The sequence below is a fragment of the Ambystoma mexicanum genome, chromosome 2q (genome assembly GCF_040938575.1).
Source record: "Ambystoma mexicanum isolate Mex_15411 chromosome 2q, UKY_AmexF1_1, whole genome shotgun sequence".
Taxonomy (NCBI): domain Eukaryota; kingdom Metazoa; phylum Chordata; class Amphibia; order Caudata; family Ambystomatidae; genus Ambystoma; species Ambystoma mexicanum.
The window spans coordinates 429,428,475-429,443,622 of record NC_090924.1 but is presented as its reverse complement, the minus strand read 5'-3'; the positions used below and the strand labels follow the sequence as shown (position 1 = coordinate 429,443,622).

Below are 15,148 nucleotides of genomic sequence, written 5' to 3'. Positions count from 1 at the left end.
TGTGATGTATAGAGCTGTCCCTTATGGGATGCATGGCTGACCAGAGGTGTCCCTTAGAGGATGCTTGTTCTGCGTAGAGCTGCCCCTTAGAGGATGATTGTGCTGCATAGAGCTGTCCCTTATGGGATGCTTGGCTGATCAGAGCTGTCCCTTAGATGATTATTGTGCTGCATAGAGCTGCCCCTTACGGGATGTTTGTGCTGTATAGAGCTATCCCTTATGGGATGCATGGCTGACCAGAGGTGTCCCTTAGAGGATGCTTGTTCTGCGTAGAGCTGCCCCTCGGGACATGCTTGTGGTAACCAGGGCTGTCCCCTACAGGATGACTTGTGCTGCATAGAGCTGCCCCTCGGGACATGCTTGTGGTAACCAGGGCTGTCCCCTACAGGATGACTTGTGCTGCATAGAGCTGCCCCTCGGGGCATGCTTGTGGTAACCATGGCTGTCCCTTAGAGGATACTTGGCTGACCAGGGCTGTCCCCCAGAGGATGACTTGTGCTGCATAGAGCTGTCCCTTATGGGATGCTTGGCTGATCAGAGGTGTCCCTTAGAGGATGCTTGTGCTGCGTAGAGCTGCCCCTTAGAGGATGCTTGTGCTGTGTAGAGCTGCCCCTTAGAGGATGCGTGTGCTGCATAGAGCTGCCCCACAGGACATGCTAGTGGTAACCAGGGCTGTCCCCCAGAGGATGACTTGTGCTGCATAGAGATGTCCCTTACAGGATGCTTGGCTGGCCAGAGGTGCCCCGTAGAGAGCAGATGGGGTGACCAGAGCAGTTTCACCCAAGCGCTCTGCCCCCACAAGTCTAGAACGCTTTCAGGTGCCACTGTGGGAACATTGCATGTGGAAGAATTCTATTCAGATTTCTAAAACGATTCTGCTTCGCTCCAGAAATGTAGCCGTTTTGAAATTACTCATTTTTCAGTTTGTTTGCAGAGCCACCAGTGGAAAGAAAGCGACGTTCTGTGTTGCGGGCAGTGATAGGAGTACGGATACAGTCTGGGCTTGATTTACAAAGCTTTTTTCAATTGGATTTTCCCATTGAAAAATGCTTTTGCAAATCAGGCCCAGTGTGGATCACACCTCCTCTCGAGACTGGAAGTCCTTTCTTCTGCCACCTCCGCCCCTCCACCCCCAAAGTGACCAGTGTGTTCGCAAAAGCTCGTGCACCCCACCATGTTTAGGGCACCTCTGCCTGCGACCTACAGCACAGAACAGTCTTTTACAGCTGTGCGGTGCTCCGCATGGGTGTCAAAGAAGTTCACGTAGTTTTAAATAATTGTACACATTTCAAAGTATTGGGCATCTTTAAAGCATCCCACCCAAATCTGAAAGGACCCTGCTCGGTTCCATGAGCCCGGTGCTGAGCAGGAAAGCGGGACGGTGGCGGCTCTGTAATTAGCAACTCACGGATGGAGCCAGGAAGGGGTGGGGGGGGGGCGTAATCTAAATCTTTGATGACTTTCCAGTTAAAAAAGTTCGCGAAGGAGGGTCTGAACTAAGCTGGAGCTGGTTATTATCAACCCCTAGTGCCTCAGCAGAATATTAATTTATTTTAATAATGTGTACGCATATCACAAATAAACCTAACCGACCGTGCTTACATGATAGGTGTCAATATCGCTTAAACAATTATACTGTTTATGACCCGTCTAAGATTGCAAGTTATAGCGAGATCCCTGCAGCAGGAGCTAACCCCAAAGAGCTATCTTACCAGCGCTCTCCTTCACTGCAGGGACGGCTCTCCGAGTGCAGCCCACGATTGTCCTCCAAACCGCACGCACTTGTCGAGTCCTGTCGAGTCCTTTTCTCCTGGGCGGGTTGGCAGTGTTCCCAGCGCTCCCTCCCCCACCCGCCAGCCATGTCCTGGGAGGGACTGGATAAGATAGGACCAAAGACAATAAGCGTGGGCACCGATGTGGTGGCTGTGCCCCTTGAATGCGCGCCGCCCTGTGCCGCAACCAGAGCGGGCGGGCCGCAGATACGGAGAGGCCGCGGCAGCAGACAAGCGCCTGGGAACCCTTGGCCCGGGCGCCATGTGCGTGCAGATAAGATAGCAGCCCGATACGTACAGCTCACTCTCCGGCCGGGCCTGTAGGCGGACGGGGCTGTCCGCATACTGGGAGGATAGCCAGCAGGCCGCTGGCTGGTAGGGCTGGGCGGCGGGGCGAGGCCCTTACACACAGCCCCTACCACCAGCGTGTGCGCCACGAGCAAAGCACACAGCGGTCTTCAAGCCGTGGGGCTGCCCCCTGTACAAAGGGAGCAGGGGACTGCTTTGAGTGGAGTTAGGGAAGTATAAGCACTTATGGCCTTTCGGTGACCAGCAATTCTATTGTTACTCAAGAGGTGCGTTGGGGGAGAGGGGGGGCGGTTAGTTTGCAGTTTCAGGGATTGGTCCTGACTATTATAAAGGGATTTTTTATACAACCTCAATTTCTTCCACCTATCAAAAACAACTGATTTGCTAAAAATCTTTGGCGAATATTAACCATTTTGTAAGCCTGCTAGCATTTGAGGGTAGTGGCATGCATGCATGTCTTATACATTCGAATTAACTGCAAATTGGGTAGTGCTGGTCACCAGTGTTTGGTGGGGTGAAGGGGGTATTATCACCTATACTTGAGCAAATTAGGCCGTGCCCAGTGCCTTCTATAGAAAGCCCCACTCCCCAAACAACTATCACTGCAAACGTTTCGAGGCATAACAATACTCAAATTAGAAATAGCAAGATTGCACTTGCAAAGAGATAGCTCATTGGGTTCAATGTCTGCTGCAGAGATCACAGGTAAACACCTCAGTAGGGCTCACTCACCCAATGCAAAGCAGTGTACCTTTTTTTATTCGTTTTAAGTGCAATTACTTAATTAAAACCGTATACACTATATTACATAACAATCATACAAAATGCAAGTTACAACATATCTGATATTTCTCACTACTCACAATGTATAAAATCATCCAATAGCTACCTCTTGCTCCCTTTGAGCGGTGTCAGCAACTACCCTGTGCCATCATACACCATTTAGAAGCCTCACACAGCCAGCACTTGCCACAGAGTTAGTCCCACACTGTACACCACAACCTCAGACACGGGTGCTGCCTGCAGCCTGTTGCTAAAGTTACTGGACCTCCTTGGGACTGACCCTTAAAGTTACAACGACTGTGGTATGTTGTGTGCAGTGTGGCCATATTCAGACTAAGTCTGCCAGTTGGGTGAAGAGAGGCACTACCGAACGTCACTCGGCGTTACGAGAGGACACCTGCGACACCTCTGCACTTTATAAATACCCACACATGCAGCCAAGAGCTCGCACGAGTTTGAGCAGCTAACAGGCTCGAAATCGCGGCCCAGAACTAGGGCTGACATCAAAGTCATTCCGCAGACTCCTTCATTCCATCTTTCTCACTGAAAGTTCATGTCTGCTGTGGTACCGGGTGTAGGCCTCCCACGCTTGGCCAGGCACCATTGTATACCTACAGTCCTGGCGGGGACGTTTCGCTAAGGATTCTCCTGCACATGCGCACTCGTTAGCTCCCTATTGCGGCTCGCCATCTTTTAAGACATACTTTCTCATGCCCTCCTTTTCAACAAATTCAAACTGCAATGAAAAGGCCTGCACACGGGCGTGTTACCAAGCTATTTTACACTGCATATTGTTTACCACCTCCGCCCCCCCTCAAAAGGCCCTTGCTCGCCCTCTCCCCTCCTACATCTCCCCATAAAATATTGCCTCACCCAAACAAACCATGGGCATTTTGCGGGGGAAAACATGTGGTTAAAAAAAAAAGATGTGCGGTAAAACATCTGCAGTGACAATTCCCCAGTAAAAAGACCGGATAACCTCCAATCATATTTCTTATGTATTCACTTCCACGTTTCTTTCAGCCCAACATACATATGCAGAACGCGTTGTGGCTTGCACATCCCATAATGCTTTCAGCGAATGTCTGCTGGTGTTTTCGCAGGAGGGGAGGGGCGATTGCACGTTTTAGGTTGTGGGGAGGCATTAGGCGAGGAAAGAAAAGAGTTTAGGATGCTAGTGATGAGGGAGACCAGCACATGCACCTGCTGTATGGCACTCCTGTGAGGGGCCATGGTACCTTCCACAGTGTTGTGTGGTCACATGGTTACCCATGTGACCGACCCAATAAAAGGTCCGAGCCGCTTCCGGCTCGGCAGTCAAGAGTGAACCTGACTCCGGTGTGTGTGCTGTGCTGGTGCCAGGATGGCGCCTCGCCACGTGTGCTGGGCCCAAGGACGGGGCCCAACTTGAGGACGGTGCCCCTGCCGGGCAACGCCGTCCGGACGGTGCCCCTGCCGGGCAACGCCGTCCCAGCGTGTCCCCAACCATGTGAGGCGGGTTTGGAATGCGACCCGGCCTGGGTGCTGCCCACGTGTGCGGAGCTCCGGTGTCCCCGGAGCGGGTGAGGTGACCCCCCACCCGTGTGTACTTGCAGCGTGCCCGCTGCACCGAAGTGCACTGTCGGATGTTCCCCGACAGGAGCTCGGGGCTGCCCGGTGATCCGGAGCAGCCCCCAACAATGGCGACGAGGAAGTCGTCCCCGTGTGCCCGAAGAACACATGCGGTGGCGGGCCCGTCTCCAAATAGGCCTGCAATGGAAGGCTGGCAGGCTGCCCGCCCCGTCCCCCGAGGGAGACGGAACAGGTCGGCGGCTGTGCCGCATGGAGGGTTGCGGGCCCATCTCTAACGGGGCCCACCAAGAGGAGTTTGCGGTCGGGCCACAACAACGGGAGGTGGCCCCGAGAGGAGAAGCTGCTGTTTCCCCGTGGGAGGAGGATGTGCGGTGGTGGCCGCGTGAGCTGCCCCCCCGCAAGGAAAACATGGTGGGCGAGCGGCCCGCCCGTCCCCTGAGGGAGACGGAAGATGTTTGCGGCATTGGCCGCGTGGGTGGCTGCACCCCTCCCCCACCACCAACAGGAAGGGAATTGCCGGCGGCGTCGGCCGCACCGGGCTGGCGGAGCGAACCGCCTGAGCTGCCCCCTCGCCCATCTGGGGGAGGAATGCCCGCGGCCTGGGAGGAAACAAGGGAGAGGGCGCCCGCGAGCGGTGCAGCGGAGGACCAGCACACGCGGTGTCGGCCGGATGGAGAGGTGAGCGGCCCCTCCCCCAGCATGCCAGCTGGCCGCCCACCACAGTGCGGCTGCCCCCATCGGCCCGCGGTAGAGGGACACATGAGGCGGGCCCTGAAAACCCTAACATTGGGAGCATCGCACTGCACTGTTCCTCGACCAGGAGGAGCTCAGAGAGGAGTCATTGGACAGGATGCAGGAGGGAGGGGTATGCGAGGGAGTACAACGCGTGGAGGATGAATACACGATTCTCACACCGTTTCGGAGACGAGCTGGAGTACATAGTGTCTGTTTTGGACCCACTAAGTTCCTCCTCTTCCATGATTTGGGCTTGCAAGTGGGCCCCTTTTTGGCTCTAGTGTATGTGAGCCTCTGGCCCCGGGGGCAGAGGTAAAAGTAGTACAACTGGAACCACAGATGGATTGGGTGGATAGGATGATAGCATGCAAGAACACATATGAAGTGACTCACACCAGGCGTGCAGGCGGATGCTAAATTGATGGGCAGGGCAAAAGAAGAGAGTCATCCAGGATTGTATTTCTTTGGTTTTGTGTTCAGGTTTTCTTTCCTGCGCTTAAGAAGGTCTTAGATATTGTTTTAATGCTTAGCAGCTCAGCAGGAGCCCACATTAAGTGATTAGCTTCAAAGAGAGTTCATCTAAAATGAGCAGGTATGCTTCAAAAAGGTGAAAACGAACAGCTTCAGAACTACGAAAAAACGTTGTAAAAAGTAGAGGAACTATTAACAGTCCAAAAAATGGCAGTGGAGCTTGGATACTGCTCACTCTGACCTCTGCCGCGGGGCTGAGAAACAATTGGGCTGTTACAAGACAGAACTGCGCTCCAGAAAAAATATTGTCTTGTAAGAGCACCATTCCCGGTTGACCCTGGGTCCAAAACCCACCGCCTAAGTTGAGGAATCTCGTTGTCCCTAACTGCCACATGTCTCCCAAACGTTGCACGTCTGGAATCTCGATTCGTGTAGTGAGTGGCGATATGAGATTTTCCAAACTGCAACTGAAAGTGGTCTTTTGCTCATTAGGACAGCCCAAACGCAAACAGTACAACGGTCTAAAGCTGTGTATATGTCTCATGCTTTGCACACATTTTACAGTCTTGTGATTAACCTGACAGATGAAATGAGCACCATACCCAGAGTGTGCAGTGAATGCTTAGAAGGAATGCACGTTTGAATTACTATTACATCTTTGATAAATTGGTGGTCATTCTTATGTTCCCAACATGCACTTTGGTTTATGCAAAGCAGCCAGCATCCTATATTCAGGGCACCAACTTTATGATACCTAGCTCCGGCCTACAGTTCCACGTTGTGAGGTATTCGACCATCCATACGGTGGTTGTGTGCTCGCCTGGGCTTTTTTCAAACTTTTAAAAGAAATTGAATGATGGTATATGAACCTCCGGAAAATGTGCAGGGCTAATCGGTACACATTTTCCTATCCTCTCCTCACCGCACAACATACACATAGACATAGACTTGTGTACTCCAGGTGGACACAGCTTACAGGCGCAGTGTGCAGTGTGTGCCACAGACCTGGTGAAAAAAAAAACAGAACATTTGCCTCCTGCCACCTCATTCTTACTGGACACCTGTCAATCATGCATGAGGGAGTAAGCTGGCATGCACATATTCTCACCAATCTCATCACAGGTAGGCCGCATGAATGGCCTCACATTACTGAGTAACAGCCGGTGGTGGGACTAAGCATGAGGAAGCGGCATGATGCTGCGGTCAACAGTGTGTTCAGAAATAGCACCCACTGCGCCAATAGGCTAATGCCGCCCGCCATGCATAACTGCTTCCACCCTAAAGAGTGCATTAGCAAAAGCCGCAAACCATTTACATAGCCAGCGCCTTAAATGTCAAGAAGCCCTTGTGATTGGCTCAGGTGACGAGGCCATAGATCTGAAGCCGAATATCTCCTACACTAAGTAGAAATGAAGGCTCCAGATATCCGAGGCAAAATCCAGGAGGTGGCGCACCAGAGAGCCGCGCAGGTTTAAGGAAAACTCCACCGCCCAAAATACAATGACAAAAAAGCATTGGCAATGCCACCAATTTGAGCTTTTGTGTAGGCATGGGAAAGGCACTTGCCAGGCAGTGCCATACTGGTATTAACTGGCCATTGATGATAGCAGCTACAAAATGGTGTGAGTACCTGGCATCTAACAGCAGTGCCCGGCAAATGTCTCATACTTATTCACATGTCAAAACTGTTGTCAATGCTTTTTAAGACTTCAGTGAAGGGCACAAATAGTGCTTTTAAATCGAGAGCCTGAAGACAGACCTGGTTAAGACATTGTTATTACACCAGTAGCGTGTTTACATCTCCAATTAAGTAATTAACTCTCAGTAATATGCTTTGAAAAAAAGCACCGTCAGGAACTACGAGTGCACAGTTTAATGGTAAGGCTTGATTAAAGGGAGCGCAAAGAGTTCCCATGAGGAGGTGTTTTGGGCGGGCAGTGGCAGGATCTGGATGGGAATGGCCATAGGAATTAGCATGGCCATGGGCAATCAATGGGTGGGTAAATAGCCAAACAACACCTACACGCTTTGTGCACCTCCTCATAATCCAATTCTCCCTATCAGTAGTCTAATGCAATAGCTTCGGCTTTTGGTGGCGCAAGCGCCACCTAATAGCCAAAACTAAAAGACCTGGCAAACTTGAGCCACGTAAACACTCTGCCTGCAGGCAGAGAGTGGAAGAAAAAGACTTGGCACCCAAGCCATCGCTCCAGACTCAACCCCACACAAACAAACAAGAATCAGGATGCCAATGAAAGAAAAGAAACACAGAAATTCCAGCTTTACCGCACCTCACTCGCTTTGGGCATATAACCAAGCTTCAACACTGCATCCACTGTATTGACTCCCAATTGGGACGGATTGAACTCAACCCAGGTATCGGGTCGAGGAGGGACGTTCTGCCTGTCCACTTATGACTTATCCTCCAGTTGACCCTATGCCTCCACAGGCGGAGAGAGTAGAGACAGGGGAGGGGGAGTATGGTCAGTGCTGGGGGAACAGTGGGAAATGGAAGTGGGGGCCTCACCTCCACTTGGGTACTTCCGGGAGGGTAAAGGGGGCAGGGCGCGGCGATGGGTGGGGGGATGCTTACCTGCTCCGGTGGGGCAGGATATTTAAGCAGGCCAGCCCAGGCACCCCCCTCTTTCCTTTCTTGCCGCCGTGCCGTGCCTTCCTGGGTTCCTAAGTTAGCCCACCCACCCCTGATTTTATGTGCTGGCAGTGGTTGTTAGCGGAGTATTGTTATGAATTGTCCAATTATTGGGTGGAGCAGTGTCCTAAGTGATGATATATGTGTATTTAAAGTTGTATTTTATGGGGGCTGTTGACAGGGACCTACACAACAGATTATATAAAATGATCGGACCATGACCAAAATGTGGAACTAACAGGAACTATGACTTTGCTACCCGGGTTGTGGGTTGAGGGGTCCACTCGCGCCCAAAAGGCCAAGCAGGCGAGTACGGCGGGAGTGTCCCCTCGGGTTGACCATTGGTGGATTTTTAGCTCGGGCTTGGGCGTTTGGACTGTCCAGCTGGACATTGGATTTTCTGAAATGAACCCTGGGTCAGCTCAGACAGCCAGCAGGTCAATCAGGCGCTGGGGGTGGACAGCGCTGCTCGGGGTCAAGGTCATGGTAACTGATGACACGCGGTGTAAAATAACTGCGGGTCCCCGTCATAAATGTTTTCTGAATTTCTGTAATGAAATGCGGCCCGTTAACGTTCAAAAGTGGTCTCACTTCCTTGGTAAAATACAGTGTGTGTTATGTTCAGAATCCAGGGGCATACTACGAGGGTACGTACCCCTATAACACAAGTGGCAAGAGGAGGAGAATGATGATGAGACGAAAGGGTGAGGACAGGGAGAGGCACAGGCTACAGAAGGGACAGGCCCGGGTGGGTCATGATGTCGGAGAGATGCTGGAGAAAGGGCCGGCCAGAGGGGAAGCATAGTCAAGAAAAGGGGCTTATTTAGTCTCCCAGGTGGCCATTGAGACTCCAATCATGCAGTGGAGATCAGTGAATCTGCTGCATTGGATCAGCAGTCGATGGTGTGCGCAGTGTCATGCCAACTCCAAACCTCCTCATTAAAATCCTTCCACCAGATTATAAAGATATGCATCCTCCACACATAGTTCACTTATCTGGCTCAAAAGCTCATTCCTCCGAGAAAGAATTGTCCCAGAAAGAGCCTCAGTCAGTCACAGAAAAAAAACACTTTGGCGGATCCACTGGCCCGGCAGCCCCTCATCTCCAACTCACTCCCAAAACTGGTCCAAGTGACAGAAGGCTTCTTAAGACCTCCCATCTCAAAGGAAGTGCCCCAGAGCATAGTATAAGTAACAGTACTTATGCTACATGTGCCTCACTCAGCGACTACACCACCCATACCAGTGGTTGTGCTTTAGCCTGCTTTCCGGGGGGGGGAGGGGCTTATGATCCTTGACGTGACAATCTGTAGCTCAAGGGATGCGTCTCTGGAAAATGATTCTATCTTTTAAGCAGTTCACCTGCCCAATACTGAGCCCCAAATCGAAGATTGCCATTTATGCATTTTAAGGACTAACAAGGCAATTGCCTGCTTCAAGAAGTGCCCTTCCTGGTGGCATTCGACGCATCATCACCCTGCCTGTGCAGAAATGTACCCCTTAACATACACAAAACAGAGCATTCTGCAACGATTCTAGTGACTGGGCGATGGGCAAACACAGGGTCTGATTTACAAAGCCTTTTTCAGTGTGATTGCACCATTGAAAAATACCTTTATGAATCAGGGCCACAGTCTTTAGCCCTGTGGAAAGTCCTGGAGTTGTCTGGTCATGGGACCAAAACAGGATGGTATTACTAAGAAGTCGCAAACAAATGCACTTATTTCCTAGAGTCAGGGTTTTAGAAGCGGCTTCCTTCTTCACCCCAACCAGTTTTATAACATCTTAGGGGTTCAATGTTGCAAATATGAAATTGGTAACATCCTTGTCTTGTGTCTCTGTGTTTTGAAGAAATCTCTATAGAGCGGGATTAGTAAATCGTTCACAAACACTTCACAGTGGCATAAAGGCAGCATGCCCTCGCATTACCGACAGCACAGAGTAGAACGCGATTGCTACTGGCTCAACGATGGGCAAAGGTAGAGTTACTGCTGCCTGGGCTGGTCCACAGACTTCCACTGGTTAGTGACCTTTGCCGATTCATCACTTGGTTACAGCGTCATAATGATAGGATTTATGTAAATGTATGTTCTGGGCAGGGCCGAAATTAAGTTTCAGTGAGCAGGAGCTAAAACCAGCTCCTGGGTGTAGGGCATCACCCAGTAGGCATGAGATACCGCTGGGGAACCAGGAGAGAGAACACAGCACACTGCATATCTAACTTCTATAGATGAGGCAAACTTTAATAACTTTGTGCACATTATATTTGACCCTGCTACATGTGTCCTAATTATTCTTTATTAACATTCTCAAATACTCACCATTAATGTCACATATGTAGGTTTTCTAAGGCACCAGTTGGCCTGTTGAGACAAAGGTACCTTCTGGTAGCAGTTGGTGTCAAGCGAGCCAGGCTCTTCTGGGCTAAAAGCAGGCGCTAAACAGCTCCCAACAATTTCGTACCCTGCTGGGGCCAAAGGCCTCGCGCCGCGTGTCAGCATGGAGCCACTGCGCCTCATGTACTAGGCCGCACCTGTGGGCCAGAGGCCTAGCACCACGTGTCAGCATGGAGCCACTGCGCCTCATGTACTAGGCCGCACCTGCGGGGCAGAGGCCTTGCGCCGTGTGTCAGCATGGAGCCACTGCGCCTCATGTACTATGCCGCACCAGCGGGCCAGAAGCCTTGCGCCATGTGTCAGCATGGAGCCACTGCGCCTCATGTACTAGGCTGCACCTGCGGGGCAGAGGCCTTGCGCCTTGTGTCAGCATGGAGCCACTGCGCCTCAAGTACTATGCCGCACCAGCGGGCCAGAAGCCTTGCGCCGTGTGTCAGCATGGAGCCACTGCGCCTCATGTACTAGGCCGCACCTGCGGGACAGAGGCCTTGCGCCGTGTGTCAGCATGGAGCCACTGCGCCTCATGTACTATGCCGCACCAGCGGGCCAGAAGCCTTGCGCCGTGTGTCAGCATGGAGCCACTGCGCCTCGTGTACTAGGCCGCACCTGCATCGCCTCTATGACGTACCCATAGGAACTGAGGAAGACACCCTCGTTTAACGATCACAACCACCATTGAAAAGTGCGTTCTCATGCTGTACAGCACATTCAAACCATGCATTAGTAAAAGTTATATATTCAAAAGAATCTACACGACTGTGTGCACCTCATCTGTGGGAAATCAAAATCCAGATACTTGACTCATATCTTAATGCCACAGGTGTGTGAATAACATAACGAATTATACAGCTGGAATGCTTGAACGTGACTGAAATTCATTCATAAATCCGAAAGGAAATATAACTTTCATTTACTGCAGCAGCGACTCCAGAATAGTCAACCGTTAATTGCAAGAGGACAAAGAGGAGAAATAGGACAGGCACTGCACCGTGCCCGCTAGAACCGGCGGCGCCCCGCCTTCCGCCCCCCTCCGCGGGGCCCTTGGGCGCAGCCTGGTCCGCGTGCAGCGCCTGGCGCAGCGGGCCCTGCGGCTTTAAGAGCAAAGCCCGCACTGGCGGCGATCAATAAGATGGATGTGCACGTGTCCGAGTGCGCGAAGAATGTGTTTACACTGAGTAGCTTCGCTTATTTTTTATTTCACAGCAAATCGATAAAGCAATTTGGATGCAGCGCCGTAACCTGCTCATCCGTTTCGCTCCAGCCAGCAGCGGGTGTTCCTGCGCGAAGCCCTCGTGTGATGCGCCAGCATCGTGGGCCCCCTATGTGGAGGGAATGTGGTGCCAGAACCAGGCGCATCTGGATCTGCACCATCCTGTGCCAGAATCCATGCCATCTGTATCTGCGGCATCCTGTGCCAGGATCCATGCCATCTGTACCTGCGGCATCATGTGCTAGTATCCTTGCCATCTCTATCTGCAGCATCCTGTGCCAGGATCAACACCATCTGTATCTGCAGCATCCTGTGCCAGGATCCATGCCATCTGTATCTGCAGCATCATGTGCCAGGATCCATGCCATCTGTATCTGTAGCATCCTGTGCCAGGATGCACAATAGCTGCACACGTGGCATCTTATGCTAGGGCTAGCGCCACCAGCATCTCGTGCCAGGGAAGTGCCATCTGCACCTGCAACATTTCATGCCAGAATCAGCACCATCTGCAGCATTTTGTGCTAGGGACCACACCACCCGCAGCAACCTGTAGAAGGACCAGCGCCCTCTGGACCTGAACAAACTGTGATCCTTTCAGTACCATCTACACCTGTAGCATCCGGTGGGGGGACTACCCCAATCTGCACCTTCAGTGTCCTGTGATACCCTCAGCACCATTTGTATCTGAGGTATACTGTGGGAGGACTGGCCCCCATGTGCACTTTCAGAATCCTGCCCCAGGATCAACACCACCTGCACCTGCAGCATTCCATGCCAGGATCAGCACCCTCTGCACTTGCAGCATTCCATGCTAGGATCTACTCCAACTGCACTTGTAACATCCTGTGGGAGCACTTAGCACCATATGCACCTACAACAACCCGTGTCAATTTCAGTACCATCTGCACCTGTAGCATCCTCTGGGTGGACTAGCCCCCCATTTACAGCAGCATCCTGTGATAATGTAAGCACCATCTTCAAATGTAGCATCCCGTGGAAGTGTAGAGGAGGTCCCAGACATGGCCTGCACCCCTTCCCCTCACTTCGAGGTACCAGGAGCATACTCTCCAAGGTATGTCACGTATGAAGAGCAAATGAACCTACAAAGAGCTGCACTGGGACTCTGCCCAGTATACATCAGAAGATCCATACCTGTTGAAGCACCCATAACCAGACAACCCTGGGCAGCACGGTACCCTATCAGACAGCCATACCAGCCACTGATACGGAACGAAGAGTACCTACATACGGTCCACAAATAGACCCCAAAAGCCTTAATGAAAGGCCAGTGGAAATGACTTAAGGGCCTGAACAGACTTGTGAACGAACAAAAGCGGCTATCGAAGACAAGCACGCCAGTGCGAGTAACTACAAAATAAATGTAATAGACACAGAGAAGAGACAATGGTAAAACGTGAGGAAACGGTGCTACGTGACGAGATGGAAGCAACCGACCTGTTAAAAGTGTGTAAATAGGCTTGAAAAGCAAAAGATGCTAAGAAATCGATACTGCTTGCAATGCTTAGTAGGAGATAGAGCGGCAAGCGCCAACCATATATCTACCTCAATAAGGCACATTAGTGAGACTCCATTTTGTAAAAGCAAAAATGTACTCAGGCGGCCAGAGGCCTGACAGGCCAAGTTTCGAAACCCAGCCAAAGGCAAGAGAAGGAGCGGAATCGAAACTCAACAAAGAGCGGCTCATGCCTAGGAAATCGAGGTCACCCAGAGAAAGGGAAGAGAGCGTCAGCTCACAAGACTCAAACTTCAGAGCATACCAGCCTGCCTCATGAAGGTCAAGATAAGGGGGGCCCATGCAGGTGGCTAGGCTGACACAGAATTAAATGCACTAAAAGCTGGAAACTGAAGCAGATTCATGATGAACTAACACGTGACCGGCCAGGGGCGAAGAAGTACCATCGCCTGATGTCATCCAGGACCCGAGGATGCCATAACCTTTCCCGATAAGAGACTACAGTTTCGGGGCCATCCTTAGCCAACTAATTGACACATTGCCCTAAAGCACTGATTGATGGAAGGGAGGCAGGGTGAAACTTGGGACACCAGGCACAGGGGTGTCCATTCTGCATGCTACTAATTAAAAGTGGAAATTTATGTCTAGGGGTGTAACCTGCCCAATCACAATGGACCATCTGCAGTCCTATAGATATTGTAACCAATAGAACGTCGTAGTTGTAATGACGTCTATCACGTGTGATGCAGAGGGATGGGCGTAGATGCCCACCCGATAAGAGGTATCCAATCTGCATGCCCTATTATCATATACAGATATAACACCTATACTTAAGTTACCTTTCCTAAGCAATTATATTGCATGATGATTTTTTATAGAATTAGACGTCAGTGATGACGATTTTTGCCTATGAGAATTGCTGTTCGACTGAGGTTCGAGGAAGTCGGAGCGAGACAGGTGATCGCAATGCTGCTGATTTCCATTTGTTTCTCTGTTTGATGTACTTTGATGTCATTAAACAGACTTCCCTTTGTCAACTTACTGAGTCCTCATTATTGAGTCGTGTTGGAGTAAGTGAATCCCTGTCCTCACATGGTGCAGCTATCTTGTCTTACAAGTTCTGGTGGGTGAGCGCTGACCTATGGCCCGTCAGTGATTTCCTCTTCCCCAGAACACTTGGTAGCAGAGGATGGTTTCGGCCATTAAGTATTGATCATTAATACTAAGACACCTTTAGACCGAGGGCACGAAGTAACTCTAGGCCTTCGGTAAGATCACAAGTCCTTTGGCCATTCCGGCTGAGTAGACTGAGAAACTCCCCGTGGACAATGATAGAGTAAAATTTCAAAAATCTGCAGTGGGTCTGAAGATACCCGCCTTTCCAAGCACAACCCTTCTCATTCCCACGGGCAGCGGATCGGACGAAAACCTTAAAAGCAGGAAGAGGAAGGGGCGGTGATCCCGAAGTTCCAGAGAGGAAAAGATGCGATCGGTGAGTGAAACAACAAACTCGTTACTTTGGCAGACATTAGAGTAAGTAAGGGAAAGGTAACGGAGGGTGGCAGAGAAAAAAGTAGTTAGAAGTAGAGAAGACTGTATATATATAAGGGGTAATGACTCGAGCATAAGAAATAAAGAGTGGATACCAGGGGGACACCCAAGATAAAATGTAAGGATTACCAGGGGGGCACCTGAGACAAAAACGTAAGGATTCGACTTATTCCTGCGCTTTAAAGAGTGGTCAGAAGAAACGTGAACTCATAGCCCACAGTGGGG

At 51.0% G+C, this 15,148-nt stretch overlaps 1 protein-coding gene across 6 annotated transcripts in view; it reads right to left on the bottom strand.

Annotated features, from left to right (window-relative positions):
* Window positions 1–15,148, bottom strand: part of LOC138569471 (myoD family inhibitor-like) — a 327,234-nt gene that overhangs the window by 198,174 nt on the left and 113,912 nt on the right. The window contains exon 1 of one of the 6 annotated variants that reach the window (XM_069647466.1): window positions 1,713–1,826. The exons of the other annotated variants lie outside the window; for them this stretch is intronic. The gene's annotated coding sequence lies outside the window, so the exon portion shown is untranslated. Of the gene's footprint in view, window positions 1–1,712; window positions 1,827–15,148 lie in introns of those variants that run through there. 6 annotated transcript variants of the gene reach the window in all.